Below are 27,593 nucleotides of genomic sequence, written 5' to 3' on the forward strand. Positions count from 1 at the left end.
TGGTCTTGCTACTATTGCCGTGCCTCCTACTGATCATTTAGAACAATATTTGCTAGACCATGAAAATGATATGTTTATGAATGAAAGAAATGAAATAGATGAAATATTCTTTAAACAAATGCGTGTTTAGAAACGCAATTTGCCTGTTGAGACTCTTGGAGATCCTCTTCCACCAAAGAGTGATCCTGTGTTCGATCTTAAACAATTACCTGATACTATGAAATATGCTTATCTTGATGAAAAGAAGATATATCCTATTATTATTAGTGCTAAACTTCAGAGCATGAAGAAAACGGATTATTGAAAATTCTAACGAAGCACTGTGCCGCTATTGGATATACTCTTGATGATCTTAAGCGCATTAGTTCCACTCTATGTCAGCATAAAATTAATATGGAGCCTGATGCTATACCAGTTGTTGATCACCAACGACGATTAAATCCTAAGATGAAGGAAGTGGTAAGAAATGAAATACTAAAGCTTTTGGAAGCAGGTATAATCTATCCCATAGTTGATAGTAGATAATTAAGTCATGTCCATTGTGTCCCTAAGAAGGGAGGTATTACTGTTGTTCCTAATGATAAAACTGAATTGATTCCACTAAGAATTATTACATGTTATAGAATGGTAATTGACTTTAGGAAATTAAACAAAGCTACTAGGAAAGATCATTATCCTCTACTATTTATTGATCAAATGCTAGAAATACTATCAAAACATACACATTTATACTTTCTAGATGGATTGGTTTTTCCCAAATACCTGTGTCAGAAGAGGATCAAGAAAAAACTACTTTTACTTGCCCTTTTGGTACTTTTGCTTATAGACGTATGCCTTTTGGTTTATGCAATGCACCCGCTACTTTTCGAAGATGTATGACTGCTATATTCTCTTACTTTTGTGAAAAGATTGTTGAGGTTTTCATGGATGATTTTTCCGTATATGGAACTTCTTTTGATGTTTGCATAAGCAACCTTGACCGAGTTTTGCAGAGATGTGAAGAAACTAATCTTGTCTTGAACTGGGAGAAGTGCCACTTTATGGTTAATGAAGGTACTGTCTTGGGGCATAAAATCTCCGAAAGAGGTATTGAAGATGATAAAGCTAACACTACAAAAAAAAAGACACATCCGTGACATTTTGGGCCGAACGGAATTTTTTTCTGTCATGCTTATGACACTTCTATGACGATAATTGTGACAAAACCTGGTATCATCATAGATGTGGTGGGCTCCTACTTCTATGACAAAAAATCATGACAGAAAATGGGCTTTTCGTCCTGGGCGGGCCAGAGACGCAGCTGCATGACATTCTTTGGGCCGTCCATGATGGAAAAAACCGTGGTAGAAGCGAGGGCGAGGAAAATATCGGGGAGTCCCCGGTTATGGTGGGTGGTCGGGGGCCGAGCGATGCGCGTTTCTCTCGTACACATACGCGCATGGGTGCGAGGCATTGGGCTCTAACTGAACCCGAGCGAGGCGTTCGCCTACTGAACCCGAGCGATTGCACTGCAGGCTACGTGTTACTGAACCCGAGCGATCGATCGATGGCTGTTAACTGAACCCGATCGAGCAATTCCTTCGCTACTGCTACTAACTGAAGCCGATTGAACCCTGCTGCCTCCTTCCCTTGATGAACAGTGAGCGTTGTTGGGGGGGGGGGTTTGGATGAATAGTTCCCGGTGGGGGGTTGGATGAACAGGACCCCGTGGTAGTAGAGGCCGTTGCCGCTGGATGAACAGGACCCCGTGGTAGTAGAGGTCATTGCCGCTAGGAACAGGACCCCGATCGAGCCGATTGGGGAGTGGATGAACAGGCCCTCGTGGAGGGCTGTTTGAACAGTAGCCGGTGGAGGGCTGGATGAACAGTAGCCCGTAGAGGGGTGGTTGAACAGGACCCCGTGGAGAGGGCTGGTTGAACAGTAGCCGGTGGAGGAGCGGTGGAGGCTGGATGAACATGACCCCATGGATGAACAATCGTAGGTGGAGGCTGGAGGAGGTCGACGGTGGATGAACAGTAGCCCGAGGAGGCAGTCGATGGTGGAGATGAACAGTATCCCGTGGAGTCCCGTTTTGTGGTACACCACACCCCTCCTGATGAACAGGACCCCCGTTTCGACCGTAGGAGGTCCAAGAGAAGTCTGTTTCCTCCGTTTTGCGGTACGCCAGTGTTGCGGAACGCAGTATTTCAATTTTTTTACCTACAATCATGCAAGATCTATCTATGTGATGCATAGCAACGAGCAGGAGAGTGTGTCCATGTACCCTCATAGACCGAAAGCGGAAGCGTTAAGCAACGCGGTTGATGTAGTCGAACGTCTTCACGATCCAACCGATCAAGTACCGAACGCACGGCACCTCCGCGATCTGCACACGTTCAGCTCAGTGACGTCCCTCAAACTCTTAATCCAGCTGAGTGCCAAGGGAGAGTTTCGTCAGCACGACGGCGTGATGACGGTGATGATGAAGTTACCAACGCACAGCTTCGCCTAAGCACTACAACGATATGACCGAGGTGGAAATATGTGGAGAGGGGCACTGCACACGGCTAAACAATCAACTTGTGTGTCTATGGGGTGCCCCCCTCCCCCGTATATAAAGGAGTGGAGGAGGGGGAGGCCGGCCTCTTATGGCGCGCCCCAAGGGGGGATTCCTACTCCTACTAGGAGTAGGTTCCCCCCCTTTCCTAGTCCAACTAGGAGGGGGAAGGAAGGGAAGAGGGAGAGAAGGAAAGGGGGGTCGGCCCCCACCCCAATTCGGATTGGTCTTGGGGGAGGGCGCCTCCCACTTGGCCGCCTCCTCCTCTCTTCCACTAAAGCCCATTAAGGCCCATTAACTCCCCTGGGGGTTCCGGTAACCTGCCGGTACTCCGGAAAATGCCCGAACTCATCCGAAACCTTTCCGGTGTCCAAACATAACCTTCCAATATATCAATCTTTATGTCTCGACCATTTCGAGACTCCTCGTCATGTCCGTGATCACATCAGGGACTCTGAACAACCTTCGGTACATCAAAACACATAAACTCATAATACCGATCGTCATCGAACGTTAAGCGCACGGACCCTACGGGTTCGAGAACTATGTAGACAAGACCGAGACTCATCTCCGGCCAATAACCAATAGCAGAACCTGGATGCTCATATTGGCTCCCACATATTCTACGAAGATCTTTATCGGTCAAACCGCATAACAACATACATTGTTCCCTTTGTCATTGGTATGTTACTTGCCCGAGATTCGATCGTCGGTATCTCAATACCTAGTTCAATCTCGTTACCGGCAAGTCTCTTTACTCGTTCCGTAATGCATCATCCCGTAACTAAATCATTAGTCACATTTCTTGCAAGGCTTATAGTGATGTGCATTACCGAGAGGGCCCAGAGATACCTCTCCGACAATCGGAGTGACAAATCCTAATCTCGATCTATGCTAACTCAACAAACACCATCGGAGACACCTGTAGAGCATCTTTATAATCACCCAGTTACGTTGTGACGTTTGATAGCACACTAAGTGTTCCTCCGGTATTCGGGAGTTGCATAATCTCATAGTCGTAGGAACATGTATAAGTCATGAAGAAAGCAATAGCAACAAACTAAACGATCATCGTGCTAAGCTAACGGACGGGTCTTGTCAATCACATCATTCTCTAATGATTTGATCCCGTTCATCAAATTACAACTCATGTCTATGGTTAGGAAACTTAACCATCTTTGATTAACGAGCTAGTCAAGTAAAGGCATACTAGTGACACTCTATTTGTCTATGTATTCACACAAGTAATAATTTTCCGGTTAATACAATTCTAGCAATAATAATAAAAATTTATCATGATATAAGGAAATATAAATAACAACTTTATTATCTCCTCTAGGGCATATTTCCTTCAGTCTCCCACTTGCACTAGAGTCAATAATCTAGATTACACAGTAATGATTCTAACACCCATGGAGTCTTGGTGTTGATCATGTTTTGCTCGTGAGAGAGGCTTAGTCAACGGGTCTGCAACATTCAGATCCGTATGTATCTTGCAACTCTCTAGGTCTCCCTCCTTGACTTGATCGCGGATGGAATTGAAGCGTCTCTTGATGTGCTTGGTTCTCTTGTGAAATCTGGATTCCTTTGCCAAGACAATTGCACCAGTATTGTCACAAAAGATTTTCATTGGACCCGATGCACTAGGTATTACACCTAGATCGGATCTGAACTCCTTCATCCCAGACACCTTCATTTGCTGCTTCCGAAGCAGCTATGTACTCCACTTCACACGTAGATCCTGCCACGACGCTTTGCTTAGAACTGCACTAACTCACAGCTGCACCGTTCAATATAAACACGTATCCAGTTTGCGACTTAGAGTCATCCGGATCAATGTCAAAGCTTGCATCGACGTAACCATTTACGATGAGCTCTTTGTCACCTCCATAAACGAGAAACATATCCTTAGTCCTTTTCAGGTATTTCAGGATGTTCTTGACCGCCGTCCAGTGATCCACTCCTGGATTACTTTGGTACCTCCCTGCTAAACATATATCAAGGCACACATCAGGTCTGGTACACAACATTGCATACATGATAGAACCTATGGCTGAAGCATAGGGAATGACTTCCATTTTCTCTCTATCTTCTGCAGTGGTCGGGCATTGAGTTTGACTCAACTTCATACCTTGTAACACAGGCAAGAACCCTTTCTTTGCTTGATCCATTTTGAACTTCTTCAAAACTTTATCAAGGTATGTGCTTTGTGAATGTCCAATTAAGCGTCTTGATATATCTCTATAGATCTTGATGCCCAATATATAAGCAGCTTCACCGAGGTCTTTCATTGAAAAACTCTTGTTCAAGTATCCTTTTATGCTATCCAGAAATTCCATATCATTTCCAATCAACAATATGTCATCCACATATAATATTAGAAATGCTACAGAGCTCCCACTCACTTTCTTGTAAATACAAGCTTCTCCAAAAGTCTGTATAAAACCATATGCTTCAATCACACTATCAAAACGTTTATTCCAACTCCGAGATGCTTGAACCAGTCCATAAATGGATCGCTGGAGATTGCACACTTTGTTAGCATCCTTTGGATCGATAAAACCTTCGGGTTGCATCAAATACAACTCTTCTTCTAGAAATCCATTCAGGAATGCAGTTTTTACATCCATTTGCCAAATTTCATAATCATAAAATGCGGCAATTGCTAACATGATTCGGACGGACTTAAGCATCGCTACGGGTGAGAAGGTCTCATCGTAGTCGACTCGTTGAACTTGTCGAAAACCTGTCGCAACAAGTCGAGCTTTGTAGACAATAACATTACTGTCAGCTCCAGTCTTCTTCTTGAAAATCCATTTATTCTCTATGGCTTGCCGATCATCGGGCAAGTCAACCAAAGTCCACACTTTGTTCTCATACATGGATCCCATCTCAGATTTCATGGCCTCAAGCCATTTCGCAGAATCTAGGCTCATCATCGCTTCCTCATAGTTCGTAGGTTCATCATGGTCAAGTAACATGACCTCTAGAATAGGATTACCATGCCACTCTAGTGTGGATCTTACTCTGGTTGACCTACGAGGTTCGGTAGTAACTTGATATGAAGTTACATGATTATCATCATTAGCTTCCTCACTAATTGGTGTAGGAATCACAAGAACTGATTTTTGTGATGAACTACTTTCCAATAAAGGAGAAGGTACAGTTACCTCATCAAGTTGTACTTTCCTCCCACTCACTTCTTTCGAGAGAAACTCCTTCTCTAGAAAGGATCCATTCTTAGCAACGAATATCTTGCCTTCGGATCTGTGATAGAAGGTGTACCCAACAGTCTCTTTTGGGTATCCTATGAAGACACATTTTTCCGATTTGGGTTCGAGCTTATCAAGTTGAAGCTTTTTCACATAAGCATCGCAGCCCCAAACTTTGAGAAATGACAACTCGGGTTTCTTGCCAAACCACAGTTCATAAGGTGTCGTCTCAACGGATTTAGATGGTGCCCTATTTAACGTGAATGCAGCCATCTCTAAAGCATAACCCCAAAACGTTAGCGATAAATCAGTAAGAGACATCATAGATCGCACCATATCCAATAAAGTGTGGTTACGTCGTTCGGACACACCATTACGCTGTGGTGTTCCGGGTGGCGTGAGTTGCAAAACTATTCCGCATTGTTTCAAATGAAGACTAAACTCGTAACTCAAATATTCTCCTCCACGATCAGATCGTAGAAACTTTATTTTCTTGTTACGATGATTTTCCACTTCACTCTGAAATTCTTTGAACTTTTCAAATGTTTCAGACTTATGTTTCATCAAGTAGATATACCCATATCTGCTCAAATCATTTGTGAAGGTCATAAAATAATGATACCCGCCGCGAGCCTCAACATTCATTGGACCGCATACATCAGTATGTATTATTTCCAATAAATCTGTTGCTCGCTCCATTGTTCCGGAGAACGGAGTTTTAGTCATCTTGCCCATGAGGCATGGTTCACAAGTACAAAGTGATTCATAATCAAGTGATTCCAAAAGTCCATCAATATGGAGTTTCTTCATGCGCTTTACACCAATATGACCCAAACGGTAGTGCCACGAATAAGTTGCACTATCATTATCAACTTTGCATCTTTTGGCTTTAATACTATAAATATGTGTATCACTACTATCGAGATTCAACAAAAATAGACCACTCTTCAAGGGTGCATGACCATAAAAGATATTATTCACTTAAATAGAACAATCATTATTCTCAGACTTAAATGAATAACCGTCTCGCATCAATAAAGATCCAGATATAATGTTCATGCTTAACGCTGACACCAAATAACAATTATTCAGGTCTAAAACTAATCCCGGAGGTAGATGTAGAGGTAGCGTGCCGACGGCGATCACATCGACTTTGGAACCATTTACCACGCGCATCGTCACCTCATCCTTAGCCAATCTTCGCTTAATCCGTAGTCCCTGTTTCGAGTGGCAAATATTAGCAACAGAACCATTATCAAATACCCAGGTACTACTGCGAGCATTAGTAAGGTACACATCAATAACATGTATATCACATATACCTTTGTTCACTTTGCCATCCTTCTTATCCGCCAAATACTTGGGGCAGTTCCGCTTCCAGTGACCTGTCCCTTTGCAGTAGAAGCACTCAGTCTCCGGTTTAGGTCCAGACTTGGGCTTCTTCACTTGAGCAGCAACTTGCTTGCCGTTCTTCTTGAAGTTCCCCTTCTTCCCTTTACCCTTTTTCTTGAAACTGGTGGTCTTGTTGATCATCAACACTTGATGCTCCTTCTTGATTTCTACCTCCGCAGCCTTTAGCATTGCGAAGAGATCGGGAATTGTCTTATCCATCCCTTGCATATTATAGTTCATCACGAAGATTTTGTAGAGTGGTAGCAGTGATTGAAGAACTCTCTCAATGACACTATCAACCGGAAGATTAACTCCTAGCTGAGTCAAGAGATTATGATACCCAGACATTTTGAGTATATGTTCACTGACAGAACTATTCTCCTCCATTTTACAGCTGTAGAACTTATTGGAGACTTCATATCTCTCAATCCGGGCATTTGCTTGAAATATTAGTTTCAACAGGCACATACATGGTCCATGTAGAGCACACTTTTAGAAAATGGAACTCGCTAGAAAGAATCCTAGAACAAGATTGTACTCGCGCATCACAGCAAAAAATGGAGATTTGTTAGTCCTTCTGAGCTGAAGTTAGTTTGGTCTTGTGGGGAGTAATGTAACCATCCTTCAACTGCTCCTTCTGATGAGAAGATAGACATGGCTTCTTCATCCTGGCATAATCGGAACTAGTCACTTCACGTACTCCATATTCTTCTTCAGAGGAAGATGATCCTGTTGTGCAAAGACAAGAGGACTACTAAATGCTAGCATCCCTGTTTTCTCGAAAAAAAGGAAAGGAAATATTTAAAACAACACAGATGAAGCACTTCTCAAGGACAATACCACTTTTTCTTGACAGTATCTAAACAGTAGCACAACACCAATAGAGATGACAAAGCTCAATCATATGGCTGAAATCAGTGGGCGAGTACCAACCTTTGTCAGGAGGCTTATTGTGTAGAGCATACAGATGAAGCACTTCTCCAGAACCATCTGTTGCTATCTACAGTGGTGGCCATGCTTACTATATACTCCTCGATTAATTTAATGTTTCCAACATCTTCTTGTGCAGTTCCACTAAAATATATGGTATTTTCAAAGAAGATCCCTGTTTGCACAAGTAGAGATAATTACATATTACATTAAGAGTGGCATCAAATCAGTGGCAAAACAATTGCTCGTTCCAGCCATAGCAATAAATTAAGATGCAAAACAATATCATTACTTGTGTCATCACAGTTCCAGTGCTTCATTACAACACCGGGAGTTGATTTTTGTTTTTCTTCCGCTTGTTCTTCCCCTTCATCACTTGGTTCAATAACAGGCAAGCTTCGCCTTCAATGTAAGATTTGGCATGTCAATTAGGGAGCACAAGTATAGTACTAAACTTAATTTTCTGATGAAAGTGGCAAAATACAGGCCATCAGTTGTGAAATATCCTTATCTTACCTCAATGGGATATTAAGGTGCACATACAGATTGGAATTCTTGTCTCCATTTGTGCAGTTCACTAAAATCAAGCAACATTATCGTACAAGTAGCACAACATATGAAAGCACACTACAGAATCATGTGAAAGAAGGCTAGTACTGACCTCTCATGATGCGGAATTCAAACAACTCACAAGAAGAAGATCTGAACCAAATTCGCCTTAACGGATAGGAAGTAAGATCTCCTCTTGTGCAGTTCCACTAAGATCAAGCAATCAAGCAACGTTGTCGGTGTGACATTTTGGTTGAACTGCACAAAACACTCTTAAAACAAAAGTGTTTGTGCAGTGCAACAAAAGGTCACAATGGCAACGAGGTGAAGTAGATAAACCTGTTTACACAGAGGTGCAAAGGAAACAATTAGTGGTCAATAACGGTGGATGACACAGAAGCCAACAAAAAGAAGCATCTACCTTATCTAAATGGGAAAGAAAGCAAGACGGTAGCATTTCTCAAACGGTGGCATTGATTAATATTAACATAGAGATTATATTAACAATAAAATTCGTTAAACATGTAATTTGCTTTTAACTGTGGCATTGCATCAATTTTCCAGCGGCATTATTAGAGGGTGTTTGTTTACAGGGACATTTGGTGTAGGGACTAAAAACTCCGTGTCAGTCCCATCTAAACCAAACAATATGATATAATCTCTATAACCAAGGTAGTAGGGACGAGGAGTAAACGGAGGGAGTAGTAAATTTTTCTCCTCGTCCTGCAAGCCACCGCGCGCATGGGCGAGGGAGCGGGCGTAAGGCGGAGCAAGCTTCACCTCATCCTGCGAGCCACGTGCCCGTGGGCGGGGGAGACGGCGTACTAAGCAAGCTTCTCCTCGTTCTGCGAGTTGACGGGACACATCAAAAGTACTCCAGTGTATAGAGCCTTGCCTCTAAGGTAGGCCCCACATGGTTTGCCTCTTTTTTTAACATAACACGTCAAGTCGCAATTTGTTTGTTCACCCGTAGTAGACGATCCTCCCTCCACCAAGTGGACAACCAGTACACGTGCCAAATTACCACGTGGGCTGCCTTTTTCGTACAGAAATGAGCTCCACTATGTACCCGCGCGGGTGTGGTTGGGAAAGAGACGGGAGTACGTGCGCCATGCATGCACCTCTTCTCTTTGTGCACGTCCCCCACCTACGTGGGTGTGTGTGAGAGATACAAACCGCGTTCGTGAGTGTTTTTTGTTTTGGGGTGGGGGTGGGGGGTTGATTTCGTGAATTATTTGTGGGAATATGTGTCGATGACATCTCAAACAAAATTTTGCATGCAATGTGTGTGAAATGGAGGCCTATCCATATCATACATAGAGGGTCGGGCAATCCACGAGAAGAGAGGGAGGGGTGATAGCTATCGATAGAGTCGAAGAGAGGATCAAGTGGGTGGGTGCGAGATCGATGAAGAGAGCCATCGAAATTATGTGTGTGTGCAAGTCAAAGATATAGGGCGACTGGCCTACCGGAACGTTAGAGGGCACATGTCAAGTTTGTGTGTGGCAGGGAGACATGACTAGAGCGCTCGATGTATCGGTGTGTGTGGGGGGGAGGGGGGTGGGGGGAGGGGTAGGCAGAGGCCTAACTATAGAGGTAGAACGACTCGTATATGTGTTGAGAAGGAGAGACCCAGCTATGTCTTGAGGGAGATCGGTCGACATCCATACATAACTGAAGGACGGGAAATATGATGGGAAGAGAGAGAGAGAGAGGAGAGAGAGAGAGGGAGGGAGAGGGGTAGAGTGCTGGATGGGTGATGGAGTTGCTTCTCGAAGATGGTGGGAGAGGCCTACTAGACAAACTGAGGGTGGAACTGCAATGTTATCAATAAGAGTGGGGATGTGTTTCTGTGTGTGCCTGTGCGTGATAGATCTGTCGGGACACATCCATGGATGATGAAGGGGAACCATGTGTTTGGTAAGCAAACCTAACTAGATCGGCAGATCAATTGTTGTTTGTCGGAGGAAGGGAGACACACAACTAATGAGGTAGATCGATTGACGTGTGGGTAAAAACGAGTTATAAGGACCTAGCTAGCTATATGTGTAGCGAGAGATCGGTTGGTGTATGTCCATTTGTTAGAGGCAAATAAGGCCCAGCGAGACGGATATACAGAGAGAATGTATCTAGGAGGTGGTGCGAGAGGCCCAACTACTAGCTAGATAGGGGGAGGAGTGTGCGGTTGTGAGATCGATGAAAAGAGGGGCGAGAGTTTACACGTGCGTCTGACCGTATGAGAGACACGAGGCAAGGACACATAAAGGAGGAGATTGAAGGTGTGTGTGTATGTTGTAGGCAGGCATCGCTGGAGAGGTTTATCGATCGGTGTGTGTCGGAAAGGAGTTGTGGAGACTCTGGGAGAACGACCTAAAGAGAAAAATCAATGTGCCCGGTGGATAGAATGCCGAGGGAGGGGGAGGGCTCGGAGGGCGTGTGCATGCACGAGAGAAAGTTAGTGGTAGCTACAAAGGTTAGAGGATTGTGTGGGTGTAAGAGACTAACAAAGATCATAATTTGATATGAAAGCGGATTCATATATTTGAATAGGAGATCATAGTGTTTTAAACATTGCATGCATGAATATAGCGGTGATACACGTGCTGTGCACATGTTATACCATAATGTGATAATGCATGGCGTTTGCAACTCACAGCTAAATGCCGAACAATCTAAACCATACTATACATCAAACAATCTCACATTTTATTTGAATTTGTGATAACGTGTGGCGTTTGCAGCTTACAACTAAATATCGAACAATCTAAACAATACTATATATCGAACAAGCTCACATTTTATTTGAATTTGTGGTAATGTGTGGTGTTTGCAACTCACATCTAAATACTTGTAGGCGTAGGGGGCGGGGCACCATACATAATGTGATAAACACATTATACATATGAGACATGGTTTAGATTATGAAGATCTAGCTAGAGCTAGAAATGTAATGTGATTTGAAATCAAAATAAAGTGGATTCAAAAAATCTAGTTTGAGTTCATATAGTACACATAGTTCATATGTAACTCGAGACTAATCATGTGGTGTGCTGTGAAGATAATACACAAACGATGGTTTAACTTGACAATAATGATGATTGTAGATCTTATTAAAACAGAGAAACGAATTCAAATGTTTTGACTTCACAACAATCATTACTGTAGATCTTATTCAAGTAGAGAAACGAATTCAAATTTAGTTCATATTGAAGCGGTAGTATATACGTTTGGAATGCACTAAAATGTTCATTTGAGTAGTAGGTTGCATGCATTATACACGTAGCGAAATATTTTAATTGAACATAACATGAATTCAAAGTTTTGAATGACATTTGTAGTGCGCATTGATTTGGTACAGTACACGTTAGGCTTGTCCGGAAATTTCAACCCGCGCCTTGTTAGCGCGAAATATTTAAGATATATTTTTGTCTCGTTGTGCTCCGACAACTCCCTACATCTCAACCCGCGCCTTGCTATTCCGAAATTACAACGCGCGCGAAAACTCCCACCTCCTGTGAAATCCCGACACGCGAAATGCCCGTGGTACCCCTGAACCGAAAGAACTGTCTCAAATCGGTGGGGGTACTTTGGTAACTTGCCCCACATTTCGGACAAGCGCGTCTCTAAGCCATGGTTCCCCACTGCCATCCCATCCGCCCACCCATTCGTACACCGAGGCCGCGAAAACCCGCGACGAAACCCCACACCCTGCTCCGTCCGCCACCCAGCCGGAGCCTCTTCCCCAACGACATCGTCCACAGCAACACCTCGACGTCCCTCATCCACCGTACCAGATGAGGATCCGTCGTCGGTCTCATCGTCCCGCCGGCTCAGCCACCCCATCTTCCACCTCCAAGGAGCTGCCCCGACGTTCCCCTCGTCTTTTGCGCCACCTCCATTCCCACACCGCCGTCTTCACCTGCACCACCGGGAGAGCATCATCATCACCGTTTCCTCGGATGAAGCTGCGGCCTAATTGGCGCCACCAAAGAGGTTGTACACTAATCGCCGCATTTTCTTCTTGATTCGATCTCACGGTGCTGCCGGCGCTCGGTCCCGAGCCGACACGGCGCGGCTCCATCCACGGAGGCGTCGCCGGCCACTTCCTCCACGGCGTCGCTCCCTCGGCGGCGACGTCCACATCAGTAGTAGCTGCTGCTGCTTTAGCTCTCGCTCGCGCTGCTGCTCTGCTCTTGCTCTCGGTCCCCTGCCTGGTCTGCTCTTGCTATTGCGCTTGCTCGCGCTGCTGCTCTCGCTCTTGCTCTTGCTTGCGATTGTGCTCCGATTTAGCTACACTTCAGTCGACTGAATCGACTTTTGGGTCAGTCGATTTTCAGGGGGTGGGGGGGGGAGGGGGCTCGCCGGGGTGAAGGAAGAACCAGCCACAGCGGGGAGGGGGGCTCGCCGGAGAGGTACCCCACTATCTGTCTTAGGGTTCAGGATGGGGGCGGTGGTCGCCGGCGGTGGCGGGGCGTTGGCGGGGCGGTGGCGTGGGGATCACCAGAGAAAAAGCTCGGCACGAGGGTGGGCCTAGAGGGATGGCCGGGGCGGCGGCGGACCGGCGGTGGGGAGTGTTTTCGGGGCGGGCGGGGCGGCGGGGGGCTGCTGTTTGGCCGGTGGTGGCTGGCGGCTCAGGGGGGTGGAGGTTGAAGATGAACCGCAGACCCTTGATTTCGTATCCAACGGCTGCAAAATCGACTGACCAGAGATGAAAAAGTCAGTGACCGACGTGTAGCCTCACCTTGCTAGGCGTTCAGTTTCGACAGCAAAATTCAGTTTCGACAGCAAAATTCAGTTTCGACAGTTAAGTTCAGTTTCGACAGTTAAGTTCAGTTTCGATAGCTAAGTTCAGTTTCGACAGTTAAGTTCAGAGATGAGCGGCTGATGTATTTTACATCTAGCACTTTGTGGTTATGTATTTTACATCATGTATTGGAGATGCTATTAGAATTCCACTCAGGTTAACGTTGTTCGTTGTCTCTCTTGTCCTGCTTCAGCCTCGGCGTCGTACAACTCACCGGAGCTGCTCCAACGACGAAACCCTCCATCACAGCGGAGCAGTACCTCGGGCTCCATCTCCAGACGCCTAAGATCTTCTTCCCCTCCTCCGACAGCAAACTCAGCCGGAGCATCCTCACCGGCCAACCCAATCACGCTGAGATCGACATGGCTTCGCCAAAGAGGTTGTACACTTGTTGCGTCTCTTTTTTTACTCTACATGTTATATATATTGTCCACTGAGCACACGGATTTGTTCCTTTAGTGTCTCCTTGAAAGAAAAAACGTAGGAATTTTAATTTTGGGATAATTAGATTTATGCCCCTAGTTGTGCCCCACTCGTCTGTTTTACCCCTAATTCCCAAAAGTCACCGGTTCTGTCCAGGTCACTTTGCTCCTCTTATGCTTTTGCCCTTTGACCGTTTGACCGTCAGTTTGAAAACTTCATAACTAATTCATACTAAATCAGAAAAATGCAAATAAGATACCAAAATGTTCAGAAAAACGTCACCTATATGTCAGTGTCATTTGCATTCATGAAAAAAGTGTTGGAAAGTGCACATCCGAGTTTTAGCTCTTTTGATACCACCATGAATAGTAAACTCTAAAAAAATTCAAAAAAATTAAAAAAAATATGGTGGCAAAGAACGACAAATGTTCTAAGTGCGTGCCAAGTTTCATTACGGAACAACATTCGTGGAAGTCGTGGCAAAAAAATAATCTATTTTGGAGTGCTGATTGGTTTTTTTGCCGCGGCACCCACGAATGTTATTCCCTGATGAAACTTGGCAGGCACTTAAAACATTTGTCATTCTTTGCCACCAATATTTTTTTGAACTTTTTTAGATTTTACTATTCATGGTGGTAGCATAAGAGCTAAAACTCGGATGGGCACTTTCCAACACTTTTTTCATGAATGCAAATGACACTGACATATAGGTGATGTTTTTCTAAACATTTTGGTATCTTATTTGCATTTTTCTGACTTAGTATGAATTAGTTATGAAGTTTTCAAACTGACGGTCAAACGGTCAAAGGGCAAAAGCATAAGAGGAGCAAAGTGACTTGGACAGAACCGGTGACTTTTGGGAATTAGGGGTAAAATAGACGAGTGGGACACAACTAGGGGCATAAATCTAATTATCCCTTTAATTTTCACTTGTCCTCCTTTTCAAATTCCTATTCATGAAGCACAAGACTAAGAGATAGTAGCATAATAGCATTATAACCGTACATTTTCTTGTGGTTTGACTTAATCTCACCATGCTTCTTTGCATCCTGTGATCTTCCAATTGTTGTGAATCAAACACCCAGATTGGCAGAAATCCTGTGTTTGTAAATTCTCTGTTTTGCACGTGCATTCCTATCCTATTCCTGTCTATTTCCTATCCCTGCATTGTTGGAATCCTCCAATTCAAACGAGCCCTTACAGAATTACTTCTCTTACAGATAGTTGTCAAAGAAAACCTTGCGTGGTTTGTCCCGCTCCTGCTGCGCCGTCGTCCACCCCAGCTCAGCTGCTCCAACGACAGAAGGGTCCAGCACAGCAGGGATCCGACCTCCAGACTGTCTTTCGCCGCCTCAGATCTTCTTCCCCGGCGCTGGCAGCCATGAAAACTGCATTACCATCATCAACCGAGCAGATGACCTCGAGGACTACACGGGTCCGCAAGAGAGGTCACACTCTTTCGTGTCTGCTTATGTTATGCATCGCTTAATATTACATGCTACTTTATCGTCCTGTTCACCAATTAGACTCTGAGTCAGCTCCAAACTAATGGTCAAACTTGAGTTTTTAAATGGTTGTGGGGTACATATCGGGGCCGCTATCAATAGTATCTATCTACTATCTGGTTAATCTCCGGTGTCTACTATGAGTTTCATGTTGGGTGGGAAACAAACAGTAAAGAAGCCATTATCTGTATTTTTTAACTGAAGCCATTATCTGCCTGCTATTATTGGTTTTGGGTCTATCCACAGGTTGCTACCATCACTCTGGATTTCTGCATGCACTCCTTACATAATCTCACTATGTTTTATTCCTATGCATGACAGTTATTGTAAACAATGGAACTGAACATGTAGAGCAAAAGAGACGAGCCTTGCGTGGCAATAAAATTTCATGCAAACGTCGCTCCATGGTAGGCGCAAAGGCAGCCCCCCTCCACACATTTCGGATTGTAATCGAGAGGAAGATATCTGTTCTGAGGGGGATTCAGAAGGAGAAGACAACTCCTATTTACCCCCTGAGGTCTTCGCTCTAACTTGGCATGCTGATGTTGGTTATATCATGCATATGGTGTCTTGCATTGCTTACTTTATACATCAAATATGTCATCTGCTTAGTTTAGACATCCTTTGTGTGAATGCCGTTTGTTTAGTTTATTCATCGTTTATGTGAATTATGCAACGCCATCTTGTTTAGCCAGGCATCATATATGTGAATTTTGCAATGCCATCCTGCTTAGCCAGTCATCTTATATGTAAATTATATCAGGCCATCCTTTTTTTTGTTACATATTACATTTGTCAACAATGTTAGTAGATTCAATTGCTCTTCGTGTGCATCAGCCATTTGACACGGTGATGGCAAATTCTGGAGTGAAAACAAGGTCTTCAGAGCAGACTATGCTATCTGACGAAGCGCATATCTCGCTGGTTACCGATAGCTCCTCAGAGGAGGATTCAGAGACAGATGACCAGTCCTATTCCCCCCCCGAGGTGTATGCTCTAACTTGGCAGGGTTATGTTTCTCATATCGTGCGTATGGTGTCTCGCATTGCTATGTCATTTGATTAGTTTAGACATGCATTGTGTGAATGCCACCTGTTCAGTGTCTAATTACCATACATGTGAATTATGCATTGCCATGTTGTTGCAAGACATTATATATGTGAACTATACAATGCTATCTTGTTGTAAAGGCATTATATATGTGAATTATGCAATGCCATGCTGTTTACCCAATCATCATGTATGTGAATTATATCATGCTATCATTTTTTTTGTATTACGTGTTCCATTTGTCGACAACGTTTGTATATTCAACTACTCTTCCTATGCATCAGCCATTTGAAGCGGTGATGGAAGTATCTGGAGTGAAAACAAGGTATTCAGAGCAGACATCTTGCTGGTTACAGAGAGCTCCTCAGAGGAAGATTCAGAGACTGATGACCAGTCCTATTTCCCCCCTGAGGTCTATTGAAACGCCCACGATGCGGCTATATCTCCCACGTGTCGAGGCACGACTTAGAGGCATAACCGCATTGTGGTTTTGTCGCAAGAAGGGTCATCAATCCCATGTAATGAACAAGAATGGGATAACGAGAGTTGGCTTACAATCGCCACTTCACACAATACATAAATATAATTCATACATCATCCAAAATACACACATAGACTGACTACAGTCAAATCCAAATGAAAATAAGATAACCCCAAATGCTAGATCCCCGATCGTCCCAACTGGGCTCCACTACTGATCATCAGGAAAAGACACATAGTAACGACGACGTTCCTCGTCGAACTCCCACTTGAGCTCGGTTGCGTCATCCGCACTGGCATCGTCGGCACCTGCAACTGTTTTGGTAGAATCTGTGAGTCATGAGGACTCAGCAATCTCACACCCGCGAGATCAAGACTATTTAAGCTTATAGGAAAGGATGGTGTAATGAGGTGGAGCTACAGCAGGCACTAAGCATATATGGTGGCTAACATACGCAAATGAGAGCGAGAAGAGAGAAGCAGCGGAACGGTCGTCATCTAGTAATGACCAAGAAGTAATCTGGAACTCCTACTTGCGTCAAACATAACACAAACCGTGTTCACTTCCCGGACTCCGCCGAGAAGAGACCATCACGGCTACACACACGGTTGATGTATTTTAATTAAGTCAAGTGTCAAGTTCTCTACAACCGGACATTAAAAAATTCCCATCTGCCTCATAACCGCGGGCATGGCTTTCGAAAGATAATACCCTGCAGGGGTGTCCCAACTTAGCCCATCATAAGCTCTCACGGTCAACGAAGGATAAACCTTCTCCTGGGAAGACCCGATCAGTCTCGGAATCCCGGTTTACAACACATTTTGACAATGGTAAAACAAGACCAGCAAAGCCGCCCGAATGTGCCGACAAATCCCGATAGGAGCTGCACATATCTCGTTCTCAGGGCACACCGGATGAGCAGTCCGTATAACTAAAACCAGGCCTCAAGTCTCCCCGAGGTGGCGCTGCAAAGGGCTCTAGTTTGAACCAGCACTCAAAGGAACACTGGCCCGGGGGTTTAAATAAAGATGACCCTCGGGCTCGCGAAAACCCAAGGGAAAAGGCTTAGGTGGCAAATGGTAAAACCAAGGTTGGGCCTTGCTGGAGGAGTTTTATTCAAGGTGAACTGTCAAGGGGGTCACATAAATCACCCAACCGCGTAAGGAACGCAAACTCAAGGAACATAATACCGGTAAGACGGAAACTAGGGCTGCAAGAGTGGAAAAAAACACCAGGCATAAGGCCGAGCCTTCTACCCTTCACCAAATATATAGATGCATTAATTAAATAAGAGATATTGTGATATTCCAAAATATCCATGTTCCAACATGGAACCAACTTCAACTTCACCTGCAACTTGCAACGCTATAAGAAGGGCTGAGCAAAAGCGGTAACTTAGCCAAACAACGGTTTGCTAGGAAAGGATGGTTAGGGGCTGACATGGCAATATGGGAGGCATGATATAGCAAGTGGTAGGTAGCGCAGCATGGCAATAGAGCGAACAACTAGCAAAGCAAAGATAGAAGTGATTTCGAGGGTATGGTCATCTTGCCTGCAAGGTTCTCAGAGTTGTCGAAAGCTTGATCCTCGTAAGCGTACTCAACAAGTTCCTTGTTCATGAACTCGTCTCCCGGCTCTACCCAAAACAAGAACACGAGCAACGGAACCACAATCAATCACGGGAAATGCACAAGCAACATGATGCAAAACATGTATGATATGCGGGATATGATATGCGATGCATATGCGTGCTCCGGAAGAAAAAAATGATGAACAAGGCAGTAACTTGGCAAACCAAGCATGCGACTGGAAAGATGAGATGATTTTGGTTGAAATCGATATAAAGATCACCGGAAAGGGATGCACGGTTTGCAAATGGCAAGCAAAACAAGAATGACACGAATCTGCGATTAACAGCATGATAGCACTTAGAATGCAACAAGTAACAATGCTACGGCACTCCAAGATAGCAAAAAAGCATATGGCAGTAATCTACAGGTGATTCTTGAAAAAAGATGAACACTGAGCTATGGCTAGATCACACCACAGCAGGTTCAAACAAGCATGGCAAAAGTGCAAAAGATATCAGGTTCACAGACTTGGTGAAATTACTGGACATGGCAGAAACAGCATCAGGTAGCAATGTTCAGAGCCCGAAATGAACATGCTACAGGAACTTAACATAGTAAAACAAGGCACGGAAGTAATGTACTAAATGCATATGACAAAAGTCCCTTACTGACTATGAGCCAAAAAGGACCAGAAGATATGATGGCAACCATGTAAACATAGCAAGTTTCGTTAATAGGTTCCAGACTTAGCAGAAAACAGAGCATGGCAGAAACAGTAATATGAAGGCATCTTGGTGAGCTTGATGCACTCACCACGAAGCAATGCATGACACAAAAAACATACCTACAGAAAGATGGCATGTTTATGAAGCTATCCATGGCAAGAGCAAGTACATAGCATGTATGAAACAACTACAACAAGCTTGGCAAAATTGAATATCATGTTAACAATCTGCCAGAAATATTTTATAGCAAAAGTAGAGCAAGATTGAGTCATGCTATAGCACTCCATCATTGCAAAAAAGGGCATGAATGGATCAACTATAACAATATCTACAAAACATCCTTACTGAACATCACCAAAATAAGCATGGATCTCTCTGTAGCCACATGGATACATAACAACAAAATAACAGCAGTCACAGACTTAGTAAAATTACTAAGTCCCTGAAATCAGAAACATCACGAAGTCTAGTTTGCATGCTTGTGCTAGTCACCACAGAGATCAAAAAAATGCATGGCATACACCTCTGTAAATATGGCATGGTATACATCAAAATACATGTAGAGCTCATGCCCATAAGATGCACAGATTAAATGCAACAAAAATAACAAATCACCAAGTTCTGATAAGTAACAGCAGTTAACAGCAACTAACACTCTTGCACCAGAGATTTGGGCATCAAGATTGACTCAAATGAACATGGTGCAATGGAAGAAAATGAAGAGCATCTAGAGACGAACATTTCAATATATTACACACACGAAACGGAGCTATATACAGACAGTTATGATGCGATGAACAGGTGCACATATTGTAAAAATATTAGGACTTGGAGAAAAATCGAGAGGGAGAAAAGTCAACCCTAGGGCACTCCCGATCGGATCTGGCTCGAGCTCGGCTCGCCGGAGCTGCTGCTGTTGCCGGAGCTCGAGGGCGGAGGAGAGGACGATGGCCGGAGGGAGAGGGCGTCGGGGTCGGGGAGGAGGCGCCGGACGGGGAGGGAGGTGACCGCGCGCGGGGTGAGGCACGAGGCGCTAAGCGTGGCGCCGGCGAGGCGGTGGCGGAGACGCGGGGGCGCTGGAGGAGGACGGCGGCGGCGTGCGGGCGGGGCGCCGTGGGCTCGGGGGCCGGATGCGGGCTCCCCGGGCCGCGGCGTACGGGCGGCGGCGGGCTGCCACGTGTCGCCACGGGACTGGACGGGGGCGGCGGCGTCGGGCGGACACGTCCGGCGCGCGGAGGGAGAGGCTAGGGTTTCGGGGATCCGAAAATTTCGGGGAGTCTCACATATTTATAGCTAGAGGGAGCTAGGAGACTCCAAATGGAGCACGGTTTTCACCCACACGATCGTGATCGAACGACCTAGAGCATGGAAGTGACTTAGAGGGGTTTTGGGCTGTTTGAAAGGGGGGGTTTTGCTGCAACACACAAATGGACTTTGCGGTTACCCGGTTAACCGTTGGAGCACCAAACGACCTCCAAATGGAACGAAACTTGACAGGTGGTCTACCGGTGGTATACCAAGGCCACTTGGCAAGCCTCGGTCCATTCCGAGAACGTTCAACACCCGCTCATGAAATGAAACAAGAGGGGTGCGCCAGAGGAGGTGGGAGTGTCGGATTGCAAAACGGACAACGGGGAAAATGCTCAGATGCAAAAGACGAACACATATGCAAATGCAATGCACATGATGACATGATATGAGATGCATGACATGAACAAAATGCAAAACGGAAAAACAAAACCCGACCACGAAGGGAATATCATAACACATAGCCGAAAATGGCAAGAGTTGGAGTTACAAATATGGAAAGTTACATCCGGGGTGTTACATCTATGCTCAAACTTGGCAGGGTTATATTACCCATGTCATGCATGTTGTCTTGCATTGCTTAGTTTTTACATCATATATGGATTGCCATCTGCTTACTTGCTTACTATATAAATCATATATTTGAATTATATCATGCCATCATGTTTACATAGTACATACACATCATCTATCTGAATTATGGCATGGCAACCCATTTAATAAAGACATCATATAATTATATCATCTCATCCTGTTTAGTGTTTACAGTCATCATATTTTGAATTATGGCATTCTATCCGTGAATGTATGTGAATTATGGCATGCCAACCTATTTAATAAACACATTATATAGTTATGTCATGTCATCCTGTTTACATAGTCTCATATTTTGAACTATGTCTTTCCATCTTTTTTAGTTTGCCATCATAATGTGAAATTGTGTCATGCTATCCTGTTTAGTTAGCCATCATATATGTGAAATTGTGTCATGCTATCCTGTTTGGTTAGACAACATAAATATGAATTATTTCATGCCCTCTTTTATTCCCCACTATCAATTGCACCTGTCTATCATACAATGTCTATACTTTCAATTACTTTTCTTGTTTATCAGCCATTTGAATTGGAGAGCGTGATGGTAGTATATAGGGGAGTAACAACACGGTCTTCAGAAAAGGTAGTGCTACCAGTTGATGCAGATAGAACCATGGTTGTACTTGCCCAAGGACCAGATCCACCACACATAACCCAGACTCTCGCAGATTGTACCCCTACCCAGTTGGACAGAGAACCAGCTACACCCCTTCTAACCCCAACCCCGGTAGATAGTTGTAACACCCACGATGCGGCTATATCTCCCACGTGTCGAGGCACGACTTAGAGGCATAACCGCATTGTGGTTTTGTCGCAAGAAGGGTCATCTTCACACAATCCCATGTAATGAACAAGAATGGGATAAAGAGTTGGCTTACAATCGCCACTTCACACAATACATAAATAAATTCATACATCATCCAAAATACACACATAGACCGACTACGGTCAATCCAAAAGAAAAGAAGATAACCCCAAATGCTAGATCCCCGATCGTCCCAACTGGGCTCCACTACTGATCATCAGGAAACGGAACATAGTAACGACCACGTTCCTCGTCGAACTCCCACTTGAGCTTGATTGCGTCACCTGCACTGGTATCGTCGGCACCTGCAACTGTTTTGGAAGTATTTGTGAGTCATGAGGACTCAGCAATCTCACACCCGCGAGATCAAGACTATTTAAGCTTATGGGTAGGAGAAGGTAGTGAGGTGGAGCTGCAGCAAGCACTAAGCATATATGGTGGCTAACATACGCAAATAAGAGCGAGAAGAGGAGCAACGGAACGGTCGTCAACTAGTAATGATCAAGAAATGATCCTGAACTCCTACTTACGTCAAACATAACCCAAAAGCCGTGTTCACTTCCCGAACTCCGCCGAAAAGAGACCATCACGGCTACACACGCGGTTGATGCGTTTTAGTTAAGTCAAGTGTCAAGTTCTCTACAACCGGACATTAACAAATTCCCATCTGCCACATAACCGTGGGCACGGCTCTCGAAAGTTTATACCCTGCAGGGGTGTCCCAACTTAGTCCATTATAAGCTGTCACGGTCAATGAAGGATATTCCTTCTCCCGGGAAGACCCGATCAGTCTCGGAATCCCGGTTTACAAGACATTTCGTCAATGGTAAAACAAGACCAGCAAAGCCGCCCGACGTGTCGACAATCCCGATAGGAGTCGCACGTACCTCGTTCTCAGGACACACCGGATGAACACTACGTACAACTAAAACAGCCCTCAAGTTACCCCGAGGTGGCGCTGCAAGTGGCTCTAGTTTGGACCAACACTCCGAGGAGCACTGGCCCGGGGGGGGGGGGTAAAATAAGATGACCCTTGAGTCTGCAGAACCCAAGGGAAAAAAGGCTTAGGTGGCAAATGTTAAAACCAAGGTTGGGCCTTGCTGGAGGAGTTTTATTCAAAGCGAACTGTCAAGGGGGTCCCATAAATCACCCAACCGCGTAAGGAACGCAAAATCAAGGAACATAACACCGGTATGACGGAAACTAGGGCGGCAAGAGTGGAACAAAACACTAGGAATAAGGCCGAGCCTTCCACCCTTTACCAAGTATATAGATGCATTAATTAAAAAAAGAGATATTGTGATATCCCAACATATCCATGTTCCAACATGGAACAAACTTCAGCTTCACCTGCAACTAGCAACGCTATAAGAAGGGCTGAGCAAAAGCGGTAACATAGCCAAACAACGGTTTGCTAGGGAAGGTGGGTTAGAGGCTTGACATGGCAATATGGGAGGCATGATATAGCAAGTGGTAGGTAGCGCGGCATAGCAATAGAGCGAACAACTAGCAAGCAAAGATAGAAGTGATTTCGAGGGTATAGTCATCTTGCCTGAAATCTCCTAGGAAGAAGAACGAGTCCATGAAGAAGACAAACGGACGTAGTTGAACGAACCCTCACAACTCCGGAACGAAACCGAAGCTATCGAGAGAAGCAAACCGGAAAGAAGCAAACAACATGGTAAACACGCAATCATAAACATGGCATGATGCACAATCAAGTATGATGCATGTCCGGTTTAATGAGGCATGGCATGGCAAGGTGCACAAACAATACTACAAATTAGGTGGAGCTCAATATGCAACGAGTTGCATATTGATGAGACACCACATCAATTATTTAGTTCTCTCTTGGTTATGTACCCAAAAATATTAACTGTTATTAAACATGGCAAGGGGTGAAGCATATGAAAACTACATATCTAGGCAAGTTTAAATGAGGCCAGAAATAACAAACAACAATTCCGGAAAATCCTCATGTGCATATTTTAGATTTGGTACTGTTCTGCATATTACATAATTTTAGAGTTGTTAAACAGTAAAACAAAGTGCACCATGTTAATCTATGCATTTTTACCCCATTTTCATATAAAGTTTATTTAAAATGGAGCTACGGTTATTTAGTTATGAAATAAATCATTTTAACATGGCATTTATGCAAAATTAAACAAACAGCAAGTGAAACATTTTTAACATGGATGAAAGTAGCATATTATGAAACTAGATGAAATTATAAGCATTTTTCATATATAATGTTTTTACAAATGATGCATGGTTATGGAGTTATTATATGCATGATGTTTAGGGGCTTTTCTGTAAATCTGCACTCTCTGGATAATTGGACAAATTCGCAGAACGGGAAAAAAATATTCACTGGGCTGAAACTTGCTGGGCCAACAGTGTACAGGAGAGGGGCAGGAGGGCGCTGCTCACCCATGGGGCTTCGGCCCGGTCGGTGAAGCAGCAGGCCACGACAACGGAGTTGGGCCGGCTTGAGTCAGCGCTGGCCCAGGCGAGAGGAGGCAGGGCGCGGTCAACGCAAGGCACGGGGGAGCGGGCACCTCGTCCTCTGCTCGTCAGGAAGCAGAGCAGCGGCGGCGGGGTGCTCTCTGGCGAGGGCGCAGCTTGGGAAGGCGGAGAGGAAGGTCGGCGAGAGGCGCATGCGTCAGTTCCAACGACGACGCAGATGAGGCAGGGGAGGTCGACGCGGTCGTGCATCGCTGCTGGAGCTCCTCGAGCAGAGAAGAAGCCGGTGGCACGAACAGGAGGGGAACGGCCAGGATCCAAGGCGGGGGACGCGCGGGCTCGTCTGGTTCCTATCCCTGGTGAAGAGAGATAGAGAGAGGTGAGACAGGGAGAGAGAAAGGAAGAGAGGGCGCGAGGGAGGCCCGGCGGCGTGACCTGGAGGCGCTGGTGATCGTCGGCAGTGAGACGAGGCGGTGGGGGTCGCGAGGAAGACTGCGGAGCTCTGGATCGGGAGGAGCTCGGCTCTCCTCGGGCGTTGCACAGCGCGGAAGGGATGCAGGGAGCAGCGGGAGGAGGAGGCGCGCACGGGAGGGGCACCATGGGTCTTGGGTGCGTGCTCGAGCTCGAGCAGCGAGCTCCTCTTGCTCGGACGCGGGCGTTGCGAGGACGAAGGATGGCAAGGTGGCGGCTCAGCTTCGGTGACATGGTGAGGAGCTCGGGCAGGGAACAGCGGAGCTGCTGCTGGTTGGAGGTTGATCGAGAAGGGGATGGATTTGGGTTGGCTGGTGTTGAACGAGGGAGGATTTTGGATGAGGGAGGATCCCGAGGAAGAGTGGCGGCGGCGCTAGGGTAGGATCCCTAGAAATTAGGTGGTTTGTCTAGATATATATAGTAGGTGGATTTAATTTAGGGGTATATCGTCCCTCCGATCGTAATCGGACGGTCGAGAATAAATAGTTTAGGAGAGTCCAACGAGAAATCGTTGATGATTTAGGGATGTTAGGGGATGATCCGGGCCCATCGGTAACAACAACCCGGGTCGGGTTTGGGAAAGCTTTCGGACGCGCGTGAGGGGTGGTCTGAGAAGGGTCGACAAAGACAAAGTGTCTGACAAAAGGCCCCGGAGAAGACAAGAGAGAAACGAAGAGCAAGGTTGCAAGTGTGGTTGGTCTCGAAATGGTCAACGAAGGCAGGGGGACGCGGCAACTACGAACGACTACTAGTTTTAAGAAAAACATGCGGATACAATGTGTATGATGCTATGAGAAATGCAACATACAAATGAAACACTCAGCGGCCACGCAAAACATGGAAGGCATCGGAAGCGTCGGTCTCGGGGCGTTACAATAGTAACCCAGTTCCAGTTGACACAGCACCGTCTCCACCACAGAGCACCCAAACACGAGCAGTTAGTAAGGGAACTGCAGTGCCCAAAGCACGAGGACCACCACTCCGAATCCCAACTCAACGCTTAAAGGAGAAGAAGATTTGTTCTCAGGTCAGGTTCTGTAGCTATGGTTCATACTCCTTTGCTCTTGCATTACTGTATTTACTCATACCAACTATTTTCAAATTTGAAGGATGGAATTGAAACTCCAATGGCGCAACAGGTATGTTTTAAACCTGTTTCTTTAACTAGTTTGCTGTTGTAACCTGCTCTATGTTGATTTCAGTTTCAATTGAATACACAGTTATATTCTCATGTCATGCACATTACAAGTGTTGTTATTGCTCTATAATTACCCACACTTGTATTCTGTCTATTCTGCTTTGTCTTGAACAAATATTATTTGAACTGTGTCTCTATCTTCATTTGGCAACAAAAACTAGAATGATATAGACCATAAAGTGACCATGGTACATAGATATATGTTTGTTTCATGCTGTTATCCTGTCCACTTTACTACTGAACTCATTTACCAAAATGAGTTTCATATACAACATGGTAAACATGTGATGTGTCTGCTTGTTTCTCTTTTAGAATGCGGACAAAATATTGGAGAACAGTACCGCGTTATCCAATGGTAAAGGAAGTAATGCAGATAAGGTTCAAGATAGTGAGACATCCCTGTTGGTCTCCAAGAAAGCTGATAAAAACTATCTTGACGACAGTGAGGGAACCCAAAAGTCCTGTCTTGATGTAGTGTTCGAGTTACTAGCCACTACTGCTGGCACAAGCTCTTCGAACTCGCTGCCTGAATCAGTTCGTCTTCTTGAGTCTCAACTTCAAGTTGAAAGACATCGAGCAGATGTGCTGCGACAGGAAGCTGAAGGACTGAGGAAGTCCCTGCAGAATTCAGATGCATATTTTCTGGTGCAACAGCAAGCGCTGGAGGATTTAAGCGCCAAACAAGAAAAAGTTAATAAGGTTGCTAAGCATCTTGCCAGCATTATGGGTACCATGTATATTGTTTCTTGAGATCTTCTAAAGTGGTTTCAGTTCTGGATTTGTTTTGCTGCGGTGTTTATTTGCGCTGGTCGCCAACTTTGACAACCAGTGTATATGATATGCTACTTTGTTCCCTATATTTGCACTGGTGGCGAACTTTGATGCCCAGTGGATGTAATACGTGTAATAGCCGTGATAGCCTAGCGTTAGTTGCTTGCTTATTTATTTCCTTGTTGTCTTGTTTATTTGTTTGCTTGTAGTCATTGCAGTTCTTTTTCCGCGGTTAGCTAGTGGCTGCAATAACCTATTTTTTAAAACTAGGCCACAATAACCATGGGCTAAATTTATTGTAGCGACATTGGGCCTCCTACTGGCCGTAGAAACAGTGGGCCTTCTACGGGCCATAGAAACAATGGGCCTTCTACGGGCCGTAGAAACAATGGGCCTTCCGCGGGCCGTATCATGAATGGGCCTTATACAGGCCGTATGATTGATTGGCCAAACATGGGCCAAACAGACTGCATTATGGCCGTAAACGGGCTAGAGTTGGAATCGTCCGTTCATGGGCCGACCATAACGGGCCATCGTTAATAGGCCGTATTTGATGACGCTATGAAAACGGCCCAACGTATTAACGGACCACAAACGGGCCGACTGTAACCACGGGCTGAATTTGGCCCACAAGCAGAAAATTACAGTAACGGGCCGTAAGTAAACGAATGCTGGAAATGAGCCCAAGAATAAATGGGCTCTGAGAAGGCCGAAAGATAACATGGGCTGGAAACGGCCCAACGGAATAACGGGCCGTTAATGGGTATAAAGTGATACACTGTTCATTACGGGCCAGTTTCAC

The sequence above is a fragment of the Triticum aestivum genome, chromosome 2D (assembly GCF_018294505.1).
Source record: "Triticum aestivum cultivar Chinese Spring chromosome 2D, IWGSC CS RefSeq v2.1, whole genome shotgun sequence".
NCBI classification, from domain to species: Eukaryota; Viridiplantae; Streptophyta; class Magnoliopsida; order Poales; family Poaceae; genus Triticum; species Triticum aestivum.